This window comes from Cydia splendana, chromosome 18 (genome assembly GCF_910591565.1).
Source record: "Cydia splendana chromosome 18, ilCydSple1.2, whole genome shotgun sequence".
NCBI classification, from domain to species: Eukaryota; Metazoa; Arthropoda; class Insecta; order Lepidoptera; family Tortricidae; genus Cydia; species Cydia splendana.
In genome coordinates, this window is record NC_085977.1 from 14,010,891 (window position 1) to 14,038,425 (window position 27,535).

At 36.6% G+C, this 27,535-nt stretch overlaps 1 protein-coding gene and 1 long non-coding RNA gene across 3 annotated transcripts in view; one reads left to right on the forward strand and one right to left on the reverse strand.

The window, feature by feature from the left end:
• Positions 1 to 27,535, reverse strand: part of LOC134799128 (protein doublesex) — a 330,707-nt gene that overhangs the window by 182,558 nt on the left and 120,614 nt on the right. The window lies entirely within an intron of this gene.
• The window catches only part of LOC134799164 (uncharacterized), a 313,576-nt gene that overhangs the window by 78,327 nt on the left and 207,714 nt on the right, over positions 1 to 27,535 (forward strand). Inside the window, exon 3 of the long non-coding RNA XR_010145336.1 lies at positions 1,075 to 1,359. This is a non-coding gene — a long non-coding RNA (uncharacterized LOC134799164). The remainder of the gene's footprint in view (positions 1 to 1,074; positions 1,360 to 27,535) is intronic.

Consider the following 27,535-nt stretch of genomic DNA (forward strand, 5'->3'; position numbering starts at 1 on the left):
GAAATTTAATATCGGTTAATTTGTGTGAAAAATACACCGGTATTCGGTCCCTGGTTTAAATATGGTATGGTAGTATGGTACATTTGAGGAGGGCAAGTGGAAACAGGGCAGAAGTCGGCCGTGGAGTTATTATTATTATTATTTGATATTTATCTCATATTAATCTAATTTCGTCCTACACCGATTGATTGTAGAGCAAGGTTTAGACTAGCAAGAACTTGCATGCAATTTTTCATTGACTACAATGCGGTATCTGATCAAACTGTTGAATGCAGTTTACAACATAAAAACTCGCTTGATGTAGGTATTCAACAGCTAGGTACTTAAATACAAAATGCAGTACGTAGCGGCCCCCTTTTTAGGGTTCCGTAGCCAAATGGCAAAAAACGGAACCCTTATGGATTCGTCATGTCTGTCTGTCTGTCTGTCTGTCTGTCTGTCTGTCTGTCTGTCTGTCTGTCTGTCTGTCTGTCTGTCTGTCTGTCTGTCTGTCTGTCTGTCTGTCCATGTATGTCACAGCCACTTTTGTCCGAAACTATAAGAACTATACTGTTGAAACAAGTTTCAACCAACCACACTTACCAAGGTAAGTAGATGGGTCAAACAGATCACTGTGTTATGTCTTTCCTGTAGACATACACGAGAGTTAAGGGCTATAAAGGCTAATTTTCTTATTTAACCCTTATCCACGTGAAAAGGTCCTCCTTTTATTTAAAGAACTATGATAAAATCATTACTTACATGTCCACAAGCTGTTAACTATTGCCCACAGGAGAGAAAACTAGTGTGTTATCGCGAACAGTACATTTTTCTCTCCTGTGGGCAATAGTTAACAGCTTGTGGGCATGTAAGCAATGATTTTATCATAGTTCTCTAAATAAAAGGAGGACCTTTTCATGTGGATAAGGGTTAAATAAGAAAATTAGCCTTTATAGCCCTTAACTCTCGTGTATGTCTACAGGAAAGACATAACACAGTGATCTGTTTGACCCAGATGTATTCTGTGAACCGCATTAAGATTTTCACACAAAAATAGAAAAAAAACAATACATTTTGGGAGTTCCCCATACTTAGAACTGAAACTCAATTTTTTTTCATCAAACCCATACGTGTGGGGTACCTATGGATAGGTCTTCAAAAATGATATTGAGGTTTCTAATATCATTTTTTTCTAAACTGAATAGTTTGCGCGAGAGACACTTCCAAAGTGGTAAAATGTGTCCCCCCCCCTGTAACTTCTAAAATAAGAGAATGATAAAACTAAAAAAAATATATGATGTACATTACCATGCAAACTTCCACCGAAAATTGGTTTGAACGAGATCTAGTAAGTAGTTTTATTTTTATACGTCATTAATCGTAAACCGCAATTTTATTATGTTACTTGCTGCTACGGAACCCTTCATGGGCGAGTACAGTGAGTGAGTGGGACAGTCAGCATCAAAACCAGCGGATCAGACTACGCATAAAAAATATATCTAGTCTACCTTTCTCTAACTATTAGATTCTCATTGAGACTACAGTATAATGAACTTTAATCTAACCGCTTAACAAAAAGATAGGTAAACAATTTAATATCAAACAGCATTGTTATGCTGTAGCAGTACATTAACTACGTGTATGTGAGGTGTGCAATAAAGAGTATTGTATTATATTGTATTGTACATTACTGCAAGCATATAAAATATCATATCAGTATCATGCGTATAAAATCCGAATATGCCTCTCCGACCACAAACAATTACAACAGCATAATAAGACAGAGGGGTGCCGAGTCCGAGCGTGATTGTTTTCCTGTTTCAACTAGTACTCAGTTGGACCTACAGTAGGTCAGGTTTTTGAATCGTTTAAAACAACTGAAATTGCATTAACATTTAATGCTTTAAACAGTTACATATGAGCCTATCGAACCAAGCAGTAAAGTTTACTGTTCGTACATTACGTACGAACGAACGTACATTAGTTGATATTGTAATAGCAGTTAATCTTAATGAAATAATTTTAATGTGTGCTCGATAGCTCATATATAGCATTTACGAATGGCGTGAAGTTTTTCACTTTTATAAACAGGAAATAATCATGAAGGAGGATGTAAATAGTAAGAAGTCGTAGAAATATAATGTTTTTCATTGAAATTGTTACCCAAGTATTTTTTGTATAATTAAAAAAATTGTATACTTAACGATATTTGTCTAATATGATCTTCATTGAAAATAATTTTGCCCTTGATATGCCCGCTAGATACATAGTAAGTAGGCTAGGTAATCTAGGTACATATGCATATACATATAGTGTGTAGCGATAGCGACCCGTCGAGATTTCGTATTCTATTTCGTATCAAGAATATCAAGATGCATGCGGGTAAGAGACCCGAAATCGGCAAGTAGGTACTTATATTTATTTAAAATACTTATGGTTTTCCTAACTGTAACAAAACATTTTCTATAATGTTGATATCCGGAGAGGAAAATGCGAACTACGTTTGTATGGAGAAGCGGTCAATTTGTCATCAATACACGCCCGTATAAAATATACACTCTGTACACATAACAGTTTGAAATTTGAAATAAGTCTCCCAGTTATAAAGACATCAAAGAGTTTATTACGAACATTAATTCCCATCTGTATGGGTTTAAATGCGTCGCCTCAAACGTTGCCATTATTCCGTATGAGTTAGTTAGACACTTCACTGTACTGAACGAAAAAGCCGTATCTCTACGAGAGTTAAAGGACATACGCTCTTTTAATATGAGACTGTTAAACAATACAACATATAAAGACAGTTTATTTGGCACTAACTGCAGTCTTCGTTTCAAACGACCTTCTGTTGCCCGTTTCACTGTGTTCACACCTATTTATGCCAAGCGAATTAAGACTGTATGTTAACGATGAAACGTTCAAATTTGACTGACAGGAATATGCTGTGAAAAGTTTGAGACCACAGATAAAAGTTTGAGACAGAGGAACAACTGTTGCCGAGTTTGTTTATTAATGCGGTTGCAGAAGTTTGAGGACATGCAAATGTTAGGTGAGCGGGAAACAACACATCTTGTTGTGGTAACCTCATATTTTATTATTAATGGCATGGTGCTATTGGCGATGGCGATACTACGAGAATTACGAGATAGATATTGTTATTCGAATTAATAAATAAAGTAATAAATAAAGTTGAGTTATAAACAGGGAATAATAAATAGAGAGATAACCTAATTTCTCAAGCGATGTTACTCTTTTACTCTCGCGTCGAATGATGGTCCCTATGACGGCTACGAGTATAACAGATTTTTTTTATATACACCGTGTTTTTTTTTATTTCCGTTAATTTCAAGGGCTGCTATTTAACTGATCACCAGATTTATTAAAATTTAATACCAAAAAAATCTATTTTACCACCCTAAAATCATGAATGATCACCAAAATTATAACACCATTTTAATGTGAAATGATTACCAATTTTATTACATTTTACTATCCTTTTAAAGGAAATGACACCAAAATAATCATTATTAACCCAAAAATAGTCAATGATTACCAAATTTCAATCCCCATTTTAATGTGAAATGATAACCAAATTTTTACATCTTGCTATCCTATTAAAGAAAATGACACCAAAATAATCATTGTAAACCCAAAAATAGTAAATGACCACCAAAATTAGAACTCCATTTTAATGTAAAATGATAACCAAATTTTTAAATCTTGCTATCCTATTAAAGCAAATGGCTCCAAAATAATAATTGTAAACGCAAAAATAGTAAATGATCACAAAATTGTAACCACATTTTAATTAAAAATGTGCAATCATTTAATATATCGTTATCCTATTAAATTAATTAATCCACTTCGTCACCTTTTTCTAGTAGCATTTTATTTCTGTAACAGTCGCAGTTCTAACCTAACCTAACCCACTTTTCTAGTAGCATTTTGTTTCTGTAAGGGTCGCAGTTCAAACCTAACCTAACCCACTTTTCTAGTAGCATTTCTTTTCTGCAAGGGTCGCAGTTCAAACCTAACCTAACCCACTTTTCTAGTAGCATTTCGTTTCTGTATGGGTCGCAGTTCAAACCTAACCTAACCCACTTTTCTAGTAGCATTTCTTTTCTGTAACGGTTGCAGTTCAAACCTAACCTAACCCACTTTTCTAGTAGCGTTTCGTATCTGTATGGGTAGCAGTTGAAACTTAACCTAACCTACTTTTCTAGTACCATTTCGTTTCTGTAAGGGTCGCAGTGCTAACCTAACCTAACCCACTTAACTGATAGCAGTTTAACTTACTTTTCTAGTAGCATAACGAAATGTTACTAGAAAAGTAGATTAGGTTAGGTAGGTATGCGGTACGGGCTACGGGGGGTTGAGCGGGAGGGGCTAGTAATTTTGGCATCAGTTTACTTTATTTGGTAATATGTATAAATTTTTTGGTAATCATAGTGGTTTATTTAGGTTAAAATATCGCATTAATTTGGTCTTCAAGATTTGGTGATCATTAATGATTTTTGGTGATCATTCAATATATTTGGTATTTGAATACAATTTGAAGTGCAGTCGTAATTAAAGTGGTGGTACTTTTGTATTTTTAGGCCTTATTTTTTTGGTGTTCAGTAATTTTTTTTGGTAAGCATGATTTTTTTATTTAGGATACCAAAGTATTTTTTGGTGGTCATTATATTTGTAGCCAATTTCAAGGGTGCATTCCTGAGCTTAAATCAAGTAACTTTCTCAAAGACACCGATATTCTAATTAACTCCATTTTGGAGATAATCAATAATTTTTTTTTTTCTCGTAAGGCCTCTACAAGTATGTACACTTGCCTTAGGGCCGGTTTACAAATTGATTAGTGTTTAGAATGAGTTCATACATTTGCTACTAAACTTAAGAGCGCTATTACATTTCGGCGTTGAGCGAGTTTAGGTAATTTACGCGCTGCGGCAGGCCGTGCGAGCTCAGTATGCCGATCCCTTCTACCACACTCGCACTACAATGATGGATTAAACATTCTTGATCCTTCGCGAAGCATATTGAAATCAACCATAACAACACTAACTGTACTTAACTTTTAAAGTTCTAAAACTGTTATTTGGTAAGTACGAAAATACTAAATGCAGTGCAAATGTACATAGGGGCTGTTCATAAATTATGTCATCTATTTTTAACCCCCCCCCCCCACCCCTCAAATCATCCAAAAATCAAGCTTCGGATGAATCTGTTTCCTCCTACGTCATGTTACCATCATCCGATGTCCAAACCCCCCCCCCACTCCTCACATTTGAAACGACGTAATTTATGAATAGCCCCATACTCGTACTTATGAAGGTATATTACTCGAAAGAAATTATAGGTACCTACTCGCTTATTTACATGTTTCGTCATTGCATTTGGTACCTATAGGTTGTAAAGTTTGTATCAACGAGGGTTTAAAAACGAACTGGTACTGAGGATCTGATGATGATTAAGGTGGTCACGGATACCAATCAACCATGTAGTAACATGATTAGGCTCGTTTGATTCGTCTCAACAAGATATTTGACACTGAAGATACACAGGGTCTGATGATGGAGCTGGAAGGTGGCCACGGGTACCAGTCTATCATGTAACTAAACAACTTCGTGTTTGGGCTCGTTTGATTCGTCTCAACAAGATCTTTGGCACAAGATAATACTCAGGGTCTGATGATGGAGCCGGAAGGTGGTCACCGGTACCAATCAACCATGCAACTAAACCACTTCGTGTTTAGGCTCGTTTGATTCGTCTCAACAAGATCTTTGACACAAGATAGTACTCAGGGTTTGATGATGGAGCCGGCAGGTGGTCACCGGTACCAATCAACCATGCCACTAAACCACTTCGTGTTTAGGCTCGTTTTATTCGTTTCTATAAGATCTTTGACACAAGATAGTACTCAGGGTCTAATGTTGGAGCCGGAAGGTGGTCACCGGTACCAATCAACCATGCAACTAAACCACTTCGTGTTTAGGCACGTTTTATTCATCTCAACAAGATCTTTGACACAAGGTAGTACTCAGCGTCTGATGATGGAGCGCGAAGGTGGCGACGGGTACCTGTCTATCATCATCAGCTCCATCATCAGACCCTGAGTAGTATCTTGTGTCAAACATCTTATTGCGACGAATCAAACGAGCCCAAACACGAAGTGGTTCAGTTACATGGTAGACTGGTACCCGTGGCCACAGTCCAGCTCCATCATCAGACCCTGAGTACTAACTTGTGTCAAAGATCTTGTTGCGACGAATCGAACGAAGCCAAACACGAAGTGGTGTAGTTGCATGGTTGATTGGTACCGGTGACCACCTTCCGGATCCATCATCATACCCTCAGTACTACCTTGTGTCAAAGATCTTGTTGCGACAAATCAAACGAGCCCAAACACGAAGTGGTTCAGTTACATGGTAGACTGGTACCCGTGGCCACATTCCAGCTCCATCATCAGACCCTGAGTACTAACTTGTGTCAAAGATCTTGTTGCGACGAATCGAACGAAGCCAAACACGAAGTGGTTTAGTTGCATGGTTGATTGGTACCGGTCACCACCTTCCGGATCCATCATCAGACCCTCAGTACTACCTTGTGTCAAAGATCTTGTTGCGCCAAATCAAACGAGCCCAAACACGAAGTGGTTCAGTTACATGGTAGACTGGTACCCGTGGCCACCTTCCAGCTCCATCATCAGATCCTGAGTACTATCTTGTGTCAAAGATCTTATAGAAACGAATAAAACGAGCCTAAACACGAAGTGGTTTAGTGGAATGGTTGATTGGTACCGGTGACCACCTGCCGGCTCCATCATCAGACCCTGAGTACTATCTTGTGTCAAAGATCTTGTTGCGACGAATCAAACGAGCCTAAACACGAAGTGGTTTAGTTGCATGGTTGATTGGTACCGGTGACCACCTTCCGGCTCCATCATCAGACCCAGAGTATTATCTTGTGCCAAAGATCTTGTTGAGACGAATCAAACGAGCCCAAACACGAAGTGGTTTAGTTGCATGGTTGATTGGTACCGGTGACCACCTTCCGGCTCCATCATCAGACCCTGAGTACTATCTTAAGTCAAAGATCTTGTTGAGACGAATAAAACGAGCCTAAACACGAAGTGGTTTAGTTGCATTGTTGATTGGTACTGGTGACCACCTTCCGGCTCCATCATCAGACCCTGAGTACTATCTTAAGTCAAAGATCTTGTTGAGCCGAATCAAACGAGCCCAAACACGAAGTGGTTTAGTTGCATGGTTGATTGGTACCGGTGACCACCTTCCGGCTCCATCATCAGACCCTGAGTACTATCTTGTGTCAAAGATCTTGTTGAGATGAATAAAACGAGCCTAAACACGAAGTGGTTTAGTTGCATGGTTGATTGGTACCGGTGACCACCTTCCGGCTCCATCATCAGACCCTGAGTACTATCTTGAGTCAAATAAATACATATAGAATGTCAGGTCGTTTCAAATATTTTTAATCCTGTCCGGTAGTTTATTAAACTGTACCATTATAAATTATAATACTATAAAAACAGTGCTAGGATCAAAGTCTCTCGTTGCGGTTTACACGCACACAGTATAGCGTTTTACACGGCGCCCGCCGCACACAATGATAAAAAACCTCGTCGTCGCCGTTGAAAATGTGCGGAGCCGACCGACACACGTCCTGCCTCTACAAGCTCTGCCGCGGCACTGAGCTGGCGCAGCGCGCGTCATCGGTAATATAGAGTAGTTTTCAAAAAATTGCCAAAAAATTATAGTAGAATTTCATAAACACTAATGTATACCAACAGCATAAGCAAACGTTGCAGATTGCTTGAGTATGAAAATGACTTCGATATTAAGTAGATTTTCGTAGGAATTGACACTTGTTTCGGAGAGAAAATCGAGTTCGTTTTACTTTGATTTTCTCTTTCTCAAAGGTATGTAGGAAAAATATAGTTTGATATGCCTAAAGTACAGGGTATTAGTAACACAAAATAGCCAGGTTTAGCAGAGTAAAATTCTCAACATTTCCAAATAAGAGCTCGCCATTCAGTGCTTCACGGGGTTTTTCGGAAACGACCATCAGAAAAAAAATCATTACTAATTTAATAAGTCCTTTTTCTAATATTTACAACGATATTTATAAAGATAAGAAGACGCTTTTACTGGAACAAGTACTCATTGTTTCTAATAATGAGCGCAAAGTCCTGAATTTCGTCGACTAGTATCATCAATTTTGCATTATTTCGACTTTTCTTGTAAGAGCGCTCTTAAGTACAATCTCGGTCGATCGATGTTCGAAAATGACATTGATATGTAGATTTCAATTGTTTGGTTGAGTTAAATGTAATGCCCGTGTTACAACAACGCTATATGCTACATTTAATTACTTTTGAAACTAATTTTTTTTTTTAAAGCCAAAAATTTTTTTTAATATTATTATGCCATTTAGTTTTCTTAAACGTACTTAACCACACCCCGAAGTTAAAGGAATTCAATAAAAACACGGTGTATAGGTAGAGTTAGTTGTTACGTAATGTTTGTAGACGATTTTGTAAGTTTAGCATATTCATTTATTTAGAAATGTAACATTTGAGTAATAAAAATAAGATAGAAACATACTTATTTCTCCAATTATTAATCAAATCATGGGGTTAGTTGTCAAGCGGACCCCAGGCTCCCATGAGCCGTGGCAAAAGGAAGAAGAAGAGTATCATATGATGCTACTCTAAATAGAATAGCATAGTTTAGATTCTAGTTTTTTATTCGTAAACACACAGACAATAGACATACATAGAAAAAACATAGTGATAAATAAAGTGTCACGAAATGGCCCCATCTCAGCATGTTGCTGGCGACTTCCAGCGCTGATCTTCCGATGAGACCATTAAGTGAGAAATAATCACGGAAGGTAACAGACAAAATAGTAGATTGTACAACAAGGGCATAAAGTGACCCATTTGTACCCGAGGCAATTTTTCGCTTCGGTCAGACCAAAATAGTAGACGAGGGTAAAACTGGACATTTATGCCCTTAATCGAAGCTACACTCTGCTTTTCACTTCGATTGCGAGGAAATTATATTTTTCACGGCAATTTACACCACGAAATTGTCGTAAAGCGAAAGAACATAATACATAACCAATTCCCGCCAACTAACTTTTTAATTATTTTTTTAATTTTCAACATGTGATCAGAGTTTCAGACGCTTAGTTTTCTGCCAAGTCAAACATTTCGGAGCATTTTTGAACGATAATCGACTCCTATTTTATGTGATTTACTAAATTTAATGACAGAAAATACGGATTTCTAATAAATTGTAGCAAAAATAAAATAATATAACAAGTTTTGTCATCTACACAATTTTATTGCTCAGTAAAATTGTGCAATATGTTTTAACTGTTTGGCTGTTGAGACCGATTACCTTAGTCTTAGTAGAAAATTTTACTTTTATGCTCTAGCTAGCTAGAGCATAAAATGCGATTTTATGTCGTCTACGCACGACATAAAGGTGCACTTTTTGAGCATGAGAAGTGAAAATAAATGTTGTTATTATTAGTGAAATGGCCCTTAATCTCTTAAAGTTCCTAAACTAATCCTATATTTCATGACAACAATGTTCCATTTAGTCCTAATTAAATTAAAATCGTTTTACACATCAATTTAACACCCCGGACCCTCGGAACGAAGATATATGAGTGCACCTGACCATCAAGCTCTAGATGTGGCTATAAACATGCGAAATTTAGGAATAATACGTATCTATATATACAGCCTGTGGCCTGTAATACGAGCAAAAAATTTAACTGTAGGCTGTACTCCTCATACTGACCAACAACTTTGTTCAGCAACTTTTAAAAATAACTTGTGGTTTGATTTTTAATACACTTTAAAGTTGTTAAACAAAAGTGGCACCGTTTAACGAGTACAATAAGTATATGTTTTAATTATTTGCTCGTGTCATAATTTCATAGAATTTTGTCGTTTAAAATAACACTTGCACTGCGTGTGCTGTCAAAATCGTTGCAGACTTGTCTTGGTCTAACTCTACAGACCTGTCCGTTAGGCCTGGCATGAGTGGAGAAATCTGTCATTATTTATTTATTTGAAACTTGATTGCACAAAAACAAGTAAAAAGTACAAAAGGCGGACTTAATGCCCTGAGGCATTCCCTACCAGTCAACCACTGGGCCAAACAGAAATTTGCTAAGGTAGGTGCAGTGTAAAAAAGTCAATTCATGGATATTTGTTGTATTATGTAGCTTTAGGTATGTGTTAATTGTGTTATCTTATCTGTCGAGGCATGATCGAATGGGCCCAACGGAAGACCGGCGCTGGCATCATAGCTATAACCTTTCAAATTGAGTTGGGGCAATTTCGTGATGCACACTTAATGTTCTATTTTCTTTTCACATCACCTAATCGGAAAATGGATTTTTCTTCCCTGCTACGAGGGATCAAAGTGGCACTTTTCTGTTCAACGACATTTCATTGCCAGTATAAAATATTAATATAATTAACTATGAACATCGTATGTACAGCCTGGCACAAAAGAGTAGAAATTAAAAAGTGGCAACACTGTAGTGTCAACACTAAGATTTTTTTTTATTTTCCTCATAGTTGATGTGAAAAGCAGTATGTGTCACACGGTATCAATATTATTTCGTCTTGGGCATTAACACTTGAATCCCTCAATACGCTTAGGATTCTACTTTAGAATCCCTCACTACGTTCAGGATTCTATTGTAGAATCCATCGCTTCATTTAGGATTCAATGTACTTACGCCCTTGACGGAAATATATCATTTTGATCCCTTGTAACACAAACTACTATTCTGCTATCGTTGTCTGTACATGTTTTGTGATTGTCACGAATAAATTTAATGTCTTTTATCTTTATCTTTAATTTGGCATAGATATACCCGAGGACCATTGACTTATGTACATATTATTTCGTAAATACGCCTTATGGACACTACGAAGTGGGGCCAGAAAATTGGTGCGCAAATGGTGTTTGTGCACATTTCGTTGGTGCGCAAGTTCGATATTGTTCGCTCGGCGTTGTATGAACGGGCCCTATCTTGAAATCTTCTTCTTCTCTTTCTTTACCTTTGAAATCTTTGCCCGCAAACAGATCTCCGGCAGAGACACACTACGCAGGAGTCCATCTAAGCTACGTTTCCACAGACTTTAGTAAAACAAAGTGTGGTAGGTGCCACTACAAATATCATATTTTTAATAAGAATTTGACGCCTATGGAGGCTCTGTCGAAAATTAGAATTTCTCCCCCCTTCTCTAGTTTCTTCGTCTTCTCGTTAATAAAGCCCTTATTTTTTACGAAAAAGTAAGCAGTATAATTCCTACACATCTATTAATCAGTCATGGAATACGTTAGTGATAGCACCTAGTTTGCAAATAGTGCGTCGCGACAAGTTACTTATTCTGTTGTCCAATACGAATATAATGGTCTTACCTGTCAGCGTGATAATGAATTACTATCTTTTTTATTCGCTCGGTGTTACAAAATGATACTTATTTTGTTCACATGGACAACGCCATCCATCTTAATACGCCTGCTGAGGGCTGAATATGGGCGTCACTTCATCACCGTGGCTGACACTTGTGACAACTTGACAAGTGCCATGCGTCAGTGACGCATGGCACGATGGCTAGGTTCACACAGTGTAAATTTTTCCCGTATAGGGACCGTGCGCGTTGGAGAGTCTGCCACCTGGTGGCCATAATCGGAACTTTAAAAATCGTTCACACGGCTTTCCTAGACGCCCGGCGTCCGGCGTCTGACGCCGTGTGATTTTGTAAGTTGCCTTGCTATACAAATTTTGCTAGCCGATAGATAAAAGCGCGACAACGATTTCCGTGTACAGGCGTATTATCATATGGATGGCTTTATCTACGTGATATAATAACTGTCACTTTTTAACACCGCGGGATAGAAAGTGACAGATACCGTTTTATCACGCTGTCACGTAGACAAGAACCAAGAACGACCATCATATCCGTGCTGATATATAGGAACGTGTTGCGTTAGATTAGCTGTCAGGCTAAAAATATGAAAATTACTTCTAAGTAGATAAAAATTGGCAAGTCGGTAGTGACGTAGTGAAGCCGATGGTTCCGGGGTTCTAATCCTGATAAGGGCATTTATTATTTGTGTAATGGGCACGGATATTTTGTTCGTGAGTATTTATAAATGACATACTCGTATATTTCATTTGTATTTAAAACATATCCAGTGCATCTAATTCTGTTATACCGGCGTAGCTTGTGTCTGACACTGGACGAGAGGTGGTCACCGCACTGATTAATTACACGTCCGTTTCAATGAAGGGTACCTACATGTGGCCACCGTGTAAAAGGGACAATATTTCTACTCAGAATCACGAGCTTTTCCCATCATTACCGAGAAAATAAAAACGGGTTGCACTCCGGGAGTGCCGGCAGAAGTGAAAACTCAATGACATTTGTAACAGTTTTTCGATCAGGTCACGTGTCCGTCTTACGTCTTACGCTGTCGCGAGTTTAACATTTTTTTCCCATCACAAAAAGTGCACAGCGCCGCTAAAGAAGTTTTCACTTCAAAAATGTTACGTTTGGTTACGTTTTCAGTACAACCTTCTATATCAGTAACAAAACGGACCAACAAAAAATTTATGAAATCTTGGAGACACTTTTTTCTCGTATTAGGACTGAAAAAGCTTGTGATTCTGAGTGGAAATTATATAAAAATTCTAAAATCTTAAATCTTTAATGCAATCTTAAATGTTAAACAATTATCTAATATGTTAAACAATTAAAGTGTGCATGGCAAATACTTTTGAAGCCGAAATTTATTTAGAGATATTATATTTAATTAATATAATATCCGGGAGACCGAGCTTTGCTCGGAAAACATATATGAAAACTCAAAAACATACTGCTTACGAAGCAGGAGGTACCGGGTTCGAATCCTGGAAGGGACATTTGTGTGTTTATCACAAATATTTGCTCCTAAGTTATGGATGTTTTCTACGTATATAAGATTAGATCTGATTAGTACCGTCGTGTAGTACCCACAACACAAGCCTTATTGAGCTTACTGTGGCACTATCGGTTTGTGAAAGATTGTTCTATAATTTTTATTCATTAGATGATGGCGATTGGCGAGAGCTATCGCAAGACCGAGAGGTATGGCGTGATCTGGTGTCGGAGGCCAGGACTCACATTGGGTCGTTGCGTCACCGTAGTAAGTAAGCTGATGACAGTGATGACAGATCATTTTGGTGAGATTACTATTCGCTATTATTGATATAGACTAGACAACCTTTGCACCGTGTTTAAATCGTCAATTAAGTAGTTTTAGAAACAGCTATTAATTTGCATGCATTGCGTCGCATGCGTGACTTATCGCAATTAAGGAAATCGCAATTATCGTGTGTTGATTTTATTTTATTAAGTGATTAGTGATTACTTTTACGAGTACATATAACTTTGGCAACTATAATATCCGCCTTACTGCCTAATTACGAGGTTTCGTTTTTAGGGTTCTGTACCGAACGGATTTCTAAAATGTATTAGGTACAGTCGCCATCAGATACATCGGAGCGTCCGAGGTGCTCAAAAATATCTGAACACGCACTCTAACGCCTTGACAATAGAGGCGTGTTCAGATATTTGTGAGCGCCTTATCCGCCCCGATATATCTGATGGCGACTGTACTAAAGGTAGACGTAAACAGCGCCGCATCGCACGCATCGGACGCAATGGATTTTAGCATCCGGAGTTAGGTGCGGATCAGAGGCCCTACCGCTAACCACGTTCGACGTGTTGTGTCTCCGTTGCACTTGTAAATTCGTACGTAAGTGTGACAGAAAGGCAACACGTCGAACGTGGTTCGCGGTAGGTCCTCAGGCCCCGTAGACTACATGTTAATCACTATCGCTCCGTAGCGAACGAAACGCAACTGTCAGTGTAACTAATACGGAAGAGCGATAGAGAGATACAAAGCGATTCGATGGCGAAGCGCGAGCGATTGTCACCTTGGCTAGGCCGCCAGTGGACGCACTTGCGTGACTTTCTATACAAAGAATACTAATATCCGTTTATTTTATTATAATTATAACACACGAAACGGCGTGCGATGCGGATTGCACATTTTCAATCCCGCGGGATCGCGGTATTTGCAAGTAAAACAACGAAATAATCAACCTATCCATTTCTAGGTTTCAAATCGACCACGCGATCAAAAATAAACACGTCAATTTCAAACAAATTGTAACGAAAATCATTAATATTTTAAATCGAATGTTGAGAACACAAAAAAAAATTTTTTTTTAATACAGTTGCTCAAAAAGTGCTACTTTACGTATCTGTTTAGCGTTCGCAAAGTTGTTTTTTGCGAACTAGTGCTTTTTACTTTTCTAGCTTTTTTAAATTTAATTCTGACCGTATTCGATACGTCCACACAAAGAGTTTGGATATTCAAAAACTTTATATATTTTTATTTTGCCATTAGACATTTATTACGTACAAAAAGTATTGTTACACGATATAAAGTAAATATTTATTTGTTATTATATAAATAAAACGTTATAAAATACGATATCTCACTAAAAAAAAATTATTATTTGGCTGAATGGAACTATCATTGCCACGTTGGTTGACGTTAACAGAAAAAATTAAAAAGTAAAACCGGCGCCCGCCCAAGGACCGGAAAACCCCTCTTTACGCTTAATCCTATCAATTCGGTAACCCAATCGATTCGGTTACCGTATCATTCGGTAACCCTATCATACTGTTACCTGATTGTAATGGTAACCTTATTGAAACGGTAACCCTAACCTTTAACCGAGTTAATCTCAAAACCCCATCGCGATAGGGTTTTTGTTAAGGGTTTTTAACAGGTTTTCATTCAGTTATGGTAACCTTTATTATCGGTTGCTTACTGGTTTGCTACATTAAAGTAGTTTTAGTGCTGTGCCGTCAGAACTAAAAAAAATACTAAAAAATTTGTTTATTTTATTTAATTTATTTATATTTTGTTGATTTTATTGATTTTACTTATCAAATTTAATTTATTTATTTAATTGATTTAATTTATTGAATTTGTTGAATTTATTTATTTTTTTGAATTTATTTAATTTATTTAATTTAATTAATTTATTTAATTTATTTCATTTATTTAATTAGTTTAATTTGTTATATTTGTTTAATAAATGTAATTAATTTTATTTTATTTATTTTATTTATTTTATTTATTTTATTTATTTTATTTATTTTATTTATTTTATTTATTTTATTTATTTTATTTATTTTATTTATTTTATTTATTTTATTTATTTTATTTATTTTATTTATTTTATTTATTTTATTTATTTTATTTATTTTATTTATTTTATTTATTTTATTTATTTTATTTATTTTATTTATTTTATTTATTTTATTTATTTTATTTATTTTATTTATTTTATTTATTTTATTTATTTTATTTATTTTATTTATTTTATTTATTTTATTTATTTTATTTATTTTATTTATTTTATTTATTTTATTTATTTTATTTATTTTATTTATTTTATTTATTTTATTTATTTTATTTATTTTATTTATTTTATTTATTTTATTTATTTTATTTATTTTATTTATTTTATTTATTTTATTTAATTAATTTATTTAATTTATTAAACTTATTAAACTTATTTAATGTATTTATTTTAATTATTTTAGTTATAATATAATAATATTTATAATAAGAACACACCACACAAGTAGGTATAAAGATAAACAAAGGAAAGGCAAAAAAACTTGTTTGTGCTGGAGGCTTCATAGACCGCCCATGCCAACCTCGGTTATTCAATAATAAGTTGAATTTAAGTGTGCGTAAAGATTACAATCGTTTGAACTGGTCAAAAACCTCATAATGAGGTAACTGAATAGACTGGGTTTTTATTTCGGTTACCGGTAACAGAGGTTAACTCGATCTGATACGGTTACCGAATCAAAGTGTTACCTTATTAAGCGGTTACCGTTATGGTAGGGGTTTTTATAAACACCTCTAAAATAACCCTATGAAAAACCCCGGTTAAGGTAACCGGTTCCTGTCCCTGCGCCCGCCATTTTCACTTGAAATGTATTAGTTGTTTCAAAATAATTATCTTAAATTGCAACTGTAAGAGTGTTTTTGTATGAAATGAGTTAATGTGGTTAATTTTGGCAATGTAAATCAACGCTGAATGTAGTTTTAGTGCTGAATATACAATATCATTCAAGTTCAAGGGAAAATTCGTAACTGTAAGTGCAATGCTCATGTTACCAATATTTGTGTTATTGTGATTTTTTCGCAAAAAAAATGTTTGTTGTGTATCACGACAGATTAACACAAAGACAGGGAATTCAAAATAGTACATTTCCATGCTAGTGCGGAAGGTATGTCATTACTTCACGAGTACCGAGATATCTTGGCACGAGCCGCAGGCGAGTGGCAAGACTCGGGACGAGTGAAGAATGACATTTCCGCACGTGTATCGAACGACATTTTTTAATACAGTTGCGAAAAAATAAGTAAAATATTGTTAAGGCGATATGATTCGACTCATCAACGAATCTGAGGGGGTGAGGTGCGCGGCAAACCGTGAAGCCCCGCCCGCGCGTCCCGCGACCCGCTCGCCGAGATCGTGAGCGCGCGCCGCGCACGGTAAACATAGCAGACGGGTCACAGTATAATGATCTTATGATGGCAGTATTTTAACTAGACCGGGAAATGGTCACGTTTTAGAGTTTTTATTGTATATGTACGTATGTATTTTTTGCATTACGTATTTCTGATCATTTCATGTAGAATTATTATTTTTATATAGACATGTGTACTTATTATTGATCAGTAAAGAACGTTTTAATTTCATGGCAGCGTGTTCGAGTTAAAGTACCTAAAGGAAAGTAACAATTTTAGAGGAGACGGTCAATTAAGGGTTCTATTTATAAAGGTTATTAACCTTAATCAATAATTTTACTTTACAGATTCCTTTAACTCAATAACGCTGCCGTGAAATTAAAACGTTGTTACTGATCAGTAGTACTTATTTATAAGCTCTAAAAACAAAAAAAAAACAGTTTCAAAGTAAATTTCTGATAACTTTTTGTCAGTGCAAGCCTTATGGTTTCTTCTTGGCAACATTTTACATGAAAATGTTTTTGGTGGGTCTCATTATCACAATTTCCAATACTTTTGTTGCCTAACTTAATAAATTATTGTTTACAATACCTATCGACTTTATACCTACTTTAATGATCACACAATTTTAACGAAACAATGTTTTCAAGAAAATAATTCAATTAAGTGCGAGTCAAACTCGCGCACCGATGGTACCTACATTTTATTAAGTACATTATATATATATTTTTTTTTATTAAGTTGTAACTGACTCATCATCATCATCTCAGCCATAAGACGTCCACTGCTGAACATAGGCCTTCCCCTTCGACCTCCATTCCGGTCGGAAGCGACCCGCATCCAGCGTCTTCCGACGGCCTTAACAAGGTCGTCTGTCCATCTTGTGGTTGGACGTCCTACGCTGCGCTTGCTAGTCCGTGGTCTCCACTCGAGCACTTTTCGACACCATCGGCCATCTTCTCTGCGCGCAACGTGACGTGTGACGTATAATGAATTTTTATTTGCGATTTAAATAAAGCTAGAATTATATGGTTTTCGCGCAAGGCATTTAATACACCGACCGAGTAGGTCGCACCCATCGTCAGAATCTAAACTAACTGGGGATCTATTTTAAAGTTTATTTATGTTATTTCTGTGTCAAATTTGTTGTCTGTTAGGTGACGATAAATATATCCATATTTAGAGTTGATTATACACCTTTTCCTTATTTTTATTAAAAGAAAAATGAAAAATTCATATCGATTTACTTAGACGACTACCGATTCATAAAGCTGGTGCCCGGCTAGCCCTAAAATTAAAAAAAAAAGACGTAGAACGTAAACGTTCGTAGTGCAATTGTTTTCCTTTGTGATTTCGATGTGCGAGACATTTTACGTTGTATTGCTGTTGTGAGTGACAGATGTCAAATAACGCAAATAAATATGCACACAGTATATGTCGGTGACTTTAGTTCGTCTACGGATCTCCTCATTTCTGATTTGATCACGCAGAGAAACTCCGAGCATAGCCCTCTCCATAGCTCGTTGAGCGACTTTGAATTCTCAGATGAGGCCGATAGTGAAAGACCACGTAACTGACTGAATAACACAAAATATTTAAAAAAATTGTCTTATACCCGCCTTATTTTGAACTCCCTGTAATCACACCCCGTATTCCGCACCCTTCACAAATAATCTGATTTAGTAAAGTTTACTAAATGTTTTTTTTATAATCTTGATCGCGTAATAATGTGTAAAACCCAAAACAGCGTCTTAAAACGTATTAAATTTTTTATAATGTGATCTTATTAAGCATTTATATGAGAAGAGCGACATAATTTTACGATAGTTATTTATAAATTTTTTTTCGTTTTCAATAAAGAAGGAAGTTTGAGAGAATTTTGTTAATTAACAATTGCCTAAATAACTTTAAGATAAATTTCTACAAGTAGTACATTTGTTGACATGTTTTAAATACACCATATATTTTTTTAAATTTTCAATGAATATTTAATACCTTTAAAATTATATTGAATCTTACGTAATCGCTTTTTCACGCCGAAAATGAGGCGTGGAGGACTGTGTTCAGCGTTGAATAAAAAGTATAAATAATGGAGATACAGTCCTGCAAGTATATAATGTTGTATTGGAAATATCCTCCTCTTTAATAATATTAACTAGATTTTGCCCTGTGCGCGGGGCCCGAGGGCTCCGCGGTACGCGTGTTGTTTGCTGTTGGTGCTGTTGTTGACGTGTTGTTGTTGCTGTTGTTTGTGCTGTTGTAACTATTAACCTAACCCACTTTTCTGGTAGCAGTCCGTTTCTGTAGGGTTCGCAGTTCTAACCTAACCTAACCCACTTTTCTGGTAGCAGTCCGTTCCTGTGAGGGTCGCAGTTCTAACCTAACCTAACCCACTTTTCTGGTAGCAGTCCGTTTCTGTGAGGGTCGCATTTCTAACCTAACCTAACCCACTTTTCTGGTAGCAGTCTGTTCCTGTGAGGGTCGCAGTTCTAACCTAACCTAACCCACATTGTTGGTAGCAGTCCATTCCTGCTGTTGTTATTGTTGTGTAGTAGTTTGTTTTCCAAAGGGAGAAATAAATAAAGTTGTACTTTTGATAGAAAGAAAAGATCCGCATGCGAGAACTTCATTCCCGCAGCTCGGCCTTCGGCCTCGCGTGCTTGGGAAATCGTAACTTTCCCTATTGGGTCGTGTTTCAGCTCCAACTTCCTCCTCACGTGTGACGCTTCGGGCCTTCGGCCCAACGCGGAGCTCGGCCTTCGGCCTTCGCGAGCCTTGACGCTTCGCCGTCGGGCCTTCGGCCCGCCGGCTCCGCTTATCAAGAAAGTTGACTTTGTAGGACGTTTGGAGGAACTGCATTCACGCAGCTCAGCCTTTGGCCTCGCGTTTTGGGAGTCGGGGTGGAGGCTCCGGGCCTTCGGCCATCCACTGGGGTCGGCCTTTGGCCTCCCTTCCTGAAGCTCGCGCTTCGGGCTCGCTTAACACACTTTTTGTATAGGATTTTGCTTTGTTCGTCATTCCCGCAGCTCGGCCTTCGGCCTCGCCCAAATTACTGGGGGTGGAGCATGCTTGGACATTCGAGATAAAGCTCCGGGCCTGACGGCCCTCCGCGGGGCCGGCCTTCGGCCTCCCAGCCTGAAGCTCGCCCTTCGGGCTCGCCTAACCTACTAGGAAATTTGAATTTGGCCCGTGTCCGCCGCCATTTTGGATTTTACCAAAAATTTTTTTTCACATGGTAATTTTGGGCCCCCAAGCTCGCCGCATGTCAAATCTCAGCGCGCTCGGACCAACTTGAAAAAAATTAAAAAAAAGTCGGCCTGTTTGAAATTTTTTAAATGCAGTTTGTTTTGTCTTGGGGCCCTCTATGACATTTGGTCGAGCACCCCTCACCCATCTCGCACCGTTTAAAAGTTGCCATATAAAATTAAAATGACCATTATTTCCGCCATCTTAGATTTTTTCCAATTTTATTTTCATAGGAATCTAGAGGCCTCTATCTTTCGCCATGCCAAATCTCAGCGCGCTCGGACCAAATTGAAAAAAAAAAAAAAAAACACTCGGCCATTTTGAAAATTTTTAAATGCAGTTTGTTTTGTCTTGGGGCCCTCTATGACATTAAGTCGAGCACCCCCCACCCATCTCGCACCGTAATATGAATACTTTTTGAGATATTGGGGAAATTAAAGATCTCTACTTTTTCCCCCTTTTTTTGCTTATAACTTTTGATATTTTGTGTGTGCTACTACACGCTTCGAATGCATTTTTCTAGGCATTATGACGAATCTAATGAGGTATCACACGTATTTTTAGGAGTATTATCTCTATTTTTCACCGTGTTCAGTTTCTCGAACAAGACTAATACAACCAAGCGCAAGATGAACTGCCTGTAGGCACCTTGAACTCTCAATTATATTTAATTCATGTCGACCGTGGTCAAATATTAAAATTAGTGATATGTATTTAGTTCTTAAATAATTGTATTGCGATATGCCTATTAGGGTAATTTTTTCAATTATTTCAATTTGACATTTTATATTTATTTAAATTTATGATTATGATGATGAATTTGCACGCTTGACGGGCGTGGCGCGTTGCATGCGATCCAAAGCCGGGCGCCTTTGGCACCCTCATACTAAAAGCGTAACACTATACATATATTGTAACATCCCCATACTGTATCAATCCAAATAAATAATTTCTGATTTTCAAAGGAGTCAAAGAGCACGAAGGAATATAATCATTTTGCAGATCGGACGTAGGTATATCAGTAAAGGTGAAATACTGTAAATATATCATACTTACATACTCACAATTATATTATCTAGGAATATAATATTATTTACCTACATTGAAATTGGTTGCTGACCTAGTGAAAATACTGAAATATTTTAACTGTTGATGTAGGAAAGCTAGGCGCTTTCAAGCACCTCGTAAAGTATTAGATGCTTCTGTTATCAGAAAGTGTGTTTTTATAGCACTTAGTGACTTTTTCTTACGTTTCATATGCTTTGTTTCCCATTGCTTGTAAATGGTAAAATCACGTGACCGCGCGGAACATACTGACGCAGGTCCGTCCTCTACAAGCGCTGCCGCGCGACTGAAGAGGGCGTAAGTGCGTTCGCGAGTGATGGCGGTTGCGGATTTAGTAGGTATTGAAACATAGAAATTATTTTAATGATGTTACCGAGACAAAGTGATCCAAATCATCTAGATTATCTTATTACCTATACATTTATGTAAAAAACAAGTCAAAAAAGTTTGTATTGTAGCTCTGAGATTGATTTATTGTTAAAAAAAGGCGTAACTTTGGAATTTTTTTCTATCGAGCAAAGTTTATCTAATCATGTTTTTGAGATCCAAAACATATCTGCCAGATCCTTAAGTATAAGATATATTCTTTTCACAATTTTAAAACATTGTTTCTTATATTTCCGATGGATTCAAAAAACTGGTTCGCTTAGCTCGTACGGGAAAAGCACGCCTTAATCGTACACTAAACCAAAGTGGTAACAGTGACAGCTCGCTTAGACGTCGTCTTTAAGTATATTATATCTATGGGCGTTTGGCAGCTATTCCGTTCCATTCAGACAACTTATTAAGAACGGAATTTTCAATATTCAATATTAAAAAATAAACGTGTTATAATGATGAAGAGGTAAGTATTAAAATATGAAATATGTATATTTTTCACATTCTTACATTAACAGTAGGTTTTTCTGCTGATTACGACGTTTAAAGGAAACTAATATTAACACTCATCAATAAGTAGTCGTAAATAAATTTAAAAAAATTGGAAAAGTAAAAAGCACTAGTTCGAGATAACCAACTTTCCGCACGCTAAACAGCTACGTAAAGTAGCACTTTTTGAGCAACTGTATTAAAAACGTTATTTCGATTTACGGACTAGAAACTTAAGCCCCTTAAACATTGGACAAAAAATTAAATTAAGAAAATTTAATAGTTGGGTTCCAGGTATAGTTCACAGCATTTTGGGGCCTAGGTCATATCTGATCTCAATGCCTAACGGTAACGTTCTGCGACGCAACAGGAGACATTTAATTATAGACTCATACGAAAGACCAGAGCCTACATATTTTAACCTAGATGATGACGTAATTTCTCCCCCGGTAGTTACGCAACCACAAACAACATCCAGCTCCAGCCAACCGGTTGTTCAGTCAGCTGATCAGAATGTGCAAACTAATATGTTTTATCGTACTCGTTCCGGCAGGACAGTGCGACCTCCTGATCGGTGGGGATACCCTCCACATCCACCGCGGTCAATCGTGTCACGTGAGCTATCAAATTAAATATATTATATTAAGAATTATTATTAAGTATCATAGGTGTGTATCACACTACGTGTGCATGTAATTCATAAAAGAATTAAATGAAACAATAATGTAGTTAGTTTCAATAACTCTGTAATGCTATCATAAGATAAAACTTAGAAGAAACCTACTTCACAAAGAACTTGAGTAGGTACCTAAGCATAAAATTGTATCCATCGTTTATAAAACTAAAATCAAATGATAAAATAATAATGATGTAGGTATATTCTAACAGCTTATAAATCATCCTTCAAGCAGGTATGCCAAGAACATTCTTGTGTTAAAATATATGTCATATAAAAAATAATAATTATAAAATTCAATAGGTATTTAATGTTGTACTTACACCGCATGATAGTCAATTAGTCATGTAATTTTAATACATTTCTATCACTAAATTTATATCATCTTATTTTAATGTAAGAGATACTCAAGTTTAGAATAGGAATAAGAAGGATATTACCAATCAAATTGGCATGTAATAAATTTCTAATTCATCAAATTTAATTACCTTCTTCTTGCATTTGTGTAAGAAAGATGGACTAAATGTTATTTTAGTTGTAGTGTTGCAATTGTTGTTGTTTGTAACTAATGTAGGTATATTACATTATATAGTCATGTTGCTGTCATACAAGTGTTTACGAACAATAACAGTAGGTACATTACTACATATTATAAGTATCTATAGGTTAAGGTGTGTGTTTAATAATCCTTTTTGTCCATCACTAACCGCTGTAAGATAACACGCGTGTTAATGCAAAATAAACTTTCTGGCATTTAGATAAAGTTTAAAATTGCGAGTCATCTGCGATTTCTGTGGGGGATGGAAAGGTATTTGAATTATTTAATTTTTCAAAGAAAGAGGTTGTAGGTACTTGTATTTAATGGTCATTTGGCAAAGGTGGGTAGCATCATACTCGCATACAATAAACCAGTCTCAGCTCGGTGCCCGTGTTTGATTCACGACTCCCAACTGCGTACCTTGACAAATGTATTAAAAAACGTCGTTCAATGTACGTGTGAAAGTGCTATTAATTACTCGTAAATAATAACATACTTTCCCCACTTACATTGAAATGTACTATTACGCACACGGAGAATTGGTAGTTGGTGAGCTGGATTCTGAGCCGCAATTTCGTGTCTCGCCTGTGAAATGTTCTTTTTTTCTTTTAAATATTACAAGAAATGTTTATAGTAAGTTCATTTCTATCCACTCAGAGTAATAGCCAGAGCAAAATATCGTGACTACTTTGAAAAAAAAACTCGTATCTGGTTCAGTCAATCAAAAGAAAATGTGGTGGCAACTATGTATGGGATGCATACAGAGTTACTGCGTTTTAACTTTGAGTAGCAGTGCGAGATACGCGATTTTTTCAAAGTAGTCACGATATTTTGCTCTGGCTATTACTCTGAGTGGATAGAAATGAACTTACGATATCTAACTACTTAATTATAAAGTAGGAAATAATATAGTTTAACAACTTTGTACGTACTAATGTTACCTACACATATATTACAAAGTCGTGTTTATTATATCTAAGTACGTAATAAAATAACATTAATATAGTTTCTCAGTTCTCAGAATGCCTATAAGGACTGGTATTATAAAATTAGTCACAGCAAAACGATCAATGGAACATAAAGTCGTTCGCTGCTAAGTCGTAAAATCTCGCCGCCTCTTTCACACTTCCACAATTTATTTAAGAGGGAAAGAGAACGCGGCCTACATTGTATATTATAGCCTTACGCCAATACTAAGGATGTAGAAAGGTTAAATAATAAAGTTTTTTACAGTACCAGTTTTGAGCAGTAAAAGCAAAGTCCATGATTGCTATTTTAAAATTTGCATGTTGCAAGTTGCTTCGTTTCACCTGTCTGTTTGCTTGTCTGCGCAACACCTTAACGATTGGGTAGTAAAAACAATAACTACCGTTTTCCGCTAAGTAGTATAGTACTATTAGATAAGGCACCAAAATATATTTTATCCAAAACGAGGCAATTTTTTTTGTATTTTGGCAAAGAGGATACGAGCATATTTAAATAACACCGCATCTTTTAGTCACGGGCGAAACATAATTTCGGGACTCAGCTCAGTCGTTTTCTTCAGCCAATTTTGAGGCGATCTGCCCGCGCTGAGGCCGTCCGGATTACCGGGATCATACCGGATACCGGGATACTGGGGGAGTAAGGCTCTACTGAGTCTACTGTATTGATTTTTTTATAGACATTTCTGTAGTCTACTGAACAGTAGTCTACTGTACTTGTCTACCATTCATTGTCAATTCTCATCTACTAAAATGTACTCTTGTCGCCCCTTAAGGGAAAAGCTCGCTGTTATATTGCCTATTCTGTACCATATTTGTATCTTTGTGTATTCTATCCAATAAAGAGTTAAATTAAATAGAAGATAACCTAAAGGGCAGACCACAACGCATGCGTAGCGCAGGACGGCTTCGAGCGTAGTACAATGCTATACCGTTCCGCGTTACGTACTAAAAACGCGTAATTAAAACGTAGGGTTTGCAACGCATAAGGTTTAATACTTTTTTGCAAACAAAATAATAAGTACAAATTGTGGACTTAATGCCTTAAGACATTCTCTACCAGTCAACCACTGGTTTTCTCAACGAACTAGAATAACTATGGAAGTGTGACTAGAGTTCAAAAATAACCCCACGGGAATTGTGCCGCGAGCGACTTAACCTTAGATCATTTAGTTTCTGTACAAAACAGTCTGCCGATTTTTGCGGGGGAGGGGACGTCAAATGTATTGGTATTTCTACATGATTTCTACGTAACGTACAAATAGCCATGTCAGTCCATACAAAAGTTTGCACAATTGTGCAAGGTTTTCGGCAGAGGGGTAAGGTCTTAAAGGCGACTCCAGTTATTAAATGCTCTAAGGACTCAAAACTGCGCGCATGTTGACAATGTCAACTATTGTAATGCTGCGCAAGAGGTTACACATACCTATTACCTATATGTACTACGAAAACCGTTTGAGTATCTGTACGCACGTCATGTCTGTATACGCCTCAATGTGTATACTGTGAGCTCCATGGGGCAGTCAGTTGAAAATATTTTGGCGTTACCATGGCCACGTGGTACAAGAACAAGTTGTTATTTACTCGAAATTGATAAGCACCCATATTTGGCATTACAACCATTGACCTTTTATTTATGTAGACGTGTGACGTTCATAGTTCATTCATTCATTCTTTTAAAATTATGGCTTCAGCCCATTGGGGCTATTTCGCCAGTGTCAAGGTCGTAGTAGCAGGGTAAAACGATTGAAATTGTACGGTTAGTACAAGACAGTGTACGGTGATTTAGCTCTTGTAAAGCGATAGCAGGCTTTACAAGAAACACGTGGACAACCGGCCGTTGACTCCAAAATGATGGTTAAACGTGCTTCAAGATAAATTCTCCATTCACTGCACACTACCACATTAGTTTACTGTATAATAGGCTATCGATATTACACTTTAAGCAATATTAATGAGCAAAAAACAAATCAATCAATCTCGCCGCATGCCATCAAGATGGCGCTCGAACCGGAAGTCGTTCATAGTTGACAAAACTAAAATTTGATCCAACGATTTTGACAACTTGACAGGTTGGCGTCACCCATACGACTAACTAAATATAGGTTCCGTAACCTATATTTAATGGCTCACGATCTTGCGCCTGGTACCATATCTACCTCAATTTACTTACATCTATGATTACAACAGCATTTTGATTCCGTAACCACCTTAACCCTAAAGTTTCAATGCTATTAGAAAAATATTTACAGGACGATATTTGTAACTACATATTTAACTGGAAAGTACATTAAATACATTTATTTATTTATTCACTAGTATAGTAGTATACCCTATAATGGACACGGAACCAGTAATGGGACAAAAAAACACAATTCCTCTAAAATAAGTATATAAAAGTAGTTTATAAACACTGGATATATTTTTATCATAAATAAGAGTCCTAGAGCTGATTATGTTTGAATTTTTATTAAATTCGGTTATTTTTTAAGAAATATGCGTCAACCCAAAAGTTGTCGTGCCACTGAAAAAAAATATCACTATAAATTCTTAACAACTTCGCTAAGAGAGGTGAGTTAATTTATTAAATTTTAATTAATTAATACTTGATGAAACTATGTTGTGACTCCACAGATGTAAAAAAGTACTATTTGGCCCAATCCCATTATAGGAGCTGTAAAACTGCATACCTCCTATGATGGGACAATTGACATAATGATGCTTGCCATGCCATAATTTCATGTTTTAAACAATACAGAAGTAAAATGTAGTTACGAAATATGTCAACCAGGAGGTATTCTCGGACTTAGGATAAATTAATATCGTTTTTCCAAACTTTTATTTAACTTGCCTTGTTAGTTAGTGTGGATCAAATCTTGGTAGCTGAATTTGACCCACTTTTCCATTTCCGATTCTGTTGAAATTTTGTGTAAGTACGTAATTAAGTATGCAAATCGGATGATAATGCAATATTATGATAACATGGACTTGATCTGATGATGGAGACAGGAGGTGGTTATGGAAACTTTATCGCAATAAACCCTAACTAATTGTGTTTGGGTATATTAGAATTGTCTCGATGAATCTAATACAATAATAATTGGCTGTGGAAAGAAAAATACATTCAGCGATAAAAGCATAACTTATTCCCCATTTCTATATTTTATACTGATAGAGCAATGTCCATTATAGGGGGCCCATTACTGGATCCACGTCCATTACCGGGGGCCCATTACTGGAGCTTTGGTGTCCATGACTGGAGAAAAAAAGCATAGTTTTAATTTGTTAATTATGTGGAAACTCATTGCAGTATCTTTGATACAACACGCCTAAAACATGAAAGGCGGATAGGACTTTCATCTTTTAACACGCTAAGCGGAGGACCATTTACATGTACAAGGGAAATATCATAAATACTCCAAATTTCCTCTTAAATGTCCCATGACTGGTGCTGTTACTATATAGTTGTAAATATCTTATCGCCTCGTATTTTTGCCTTGAAGAACATCAATCCAAC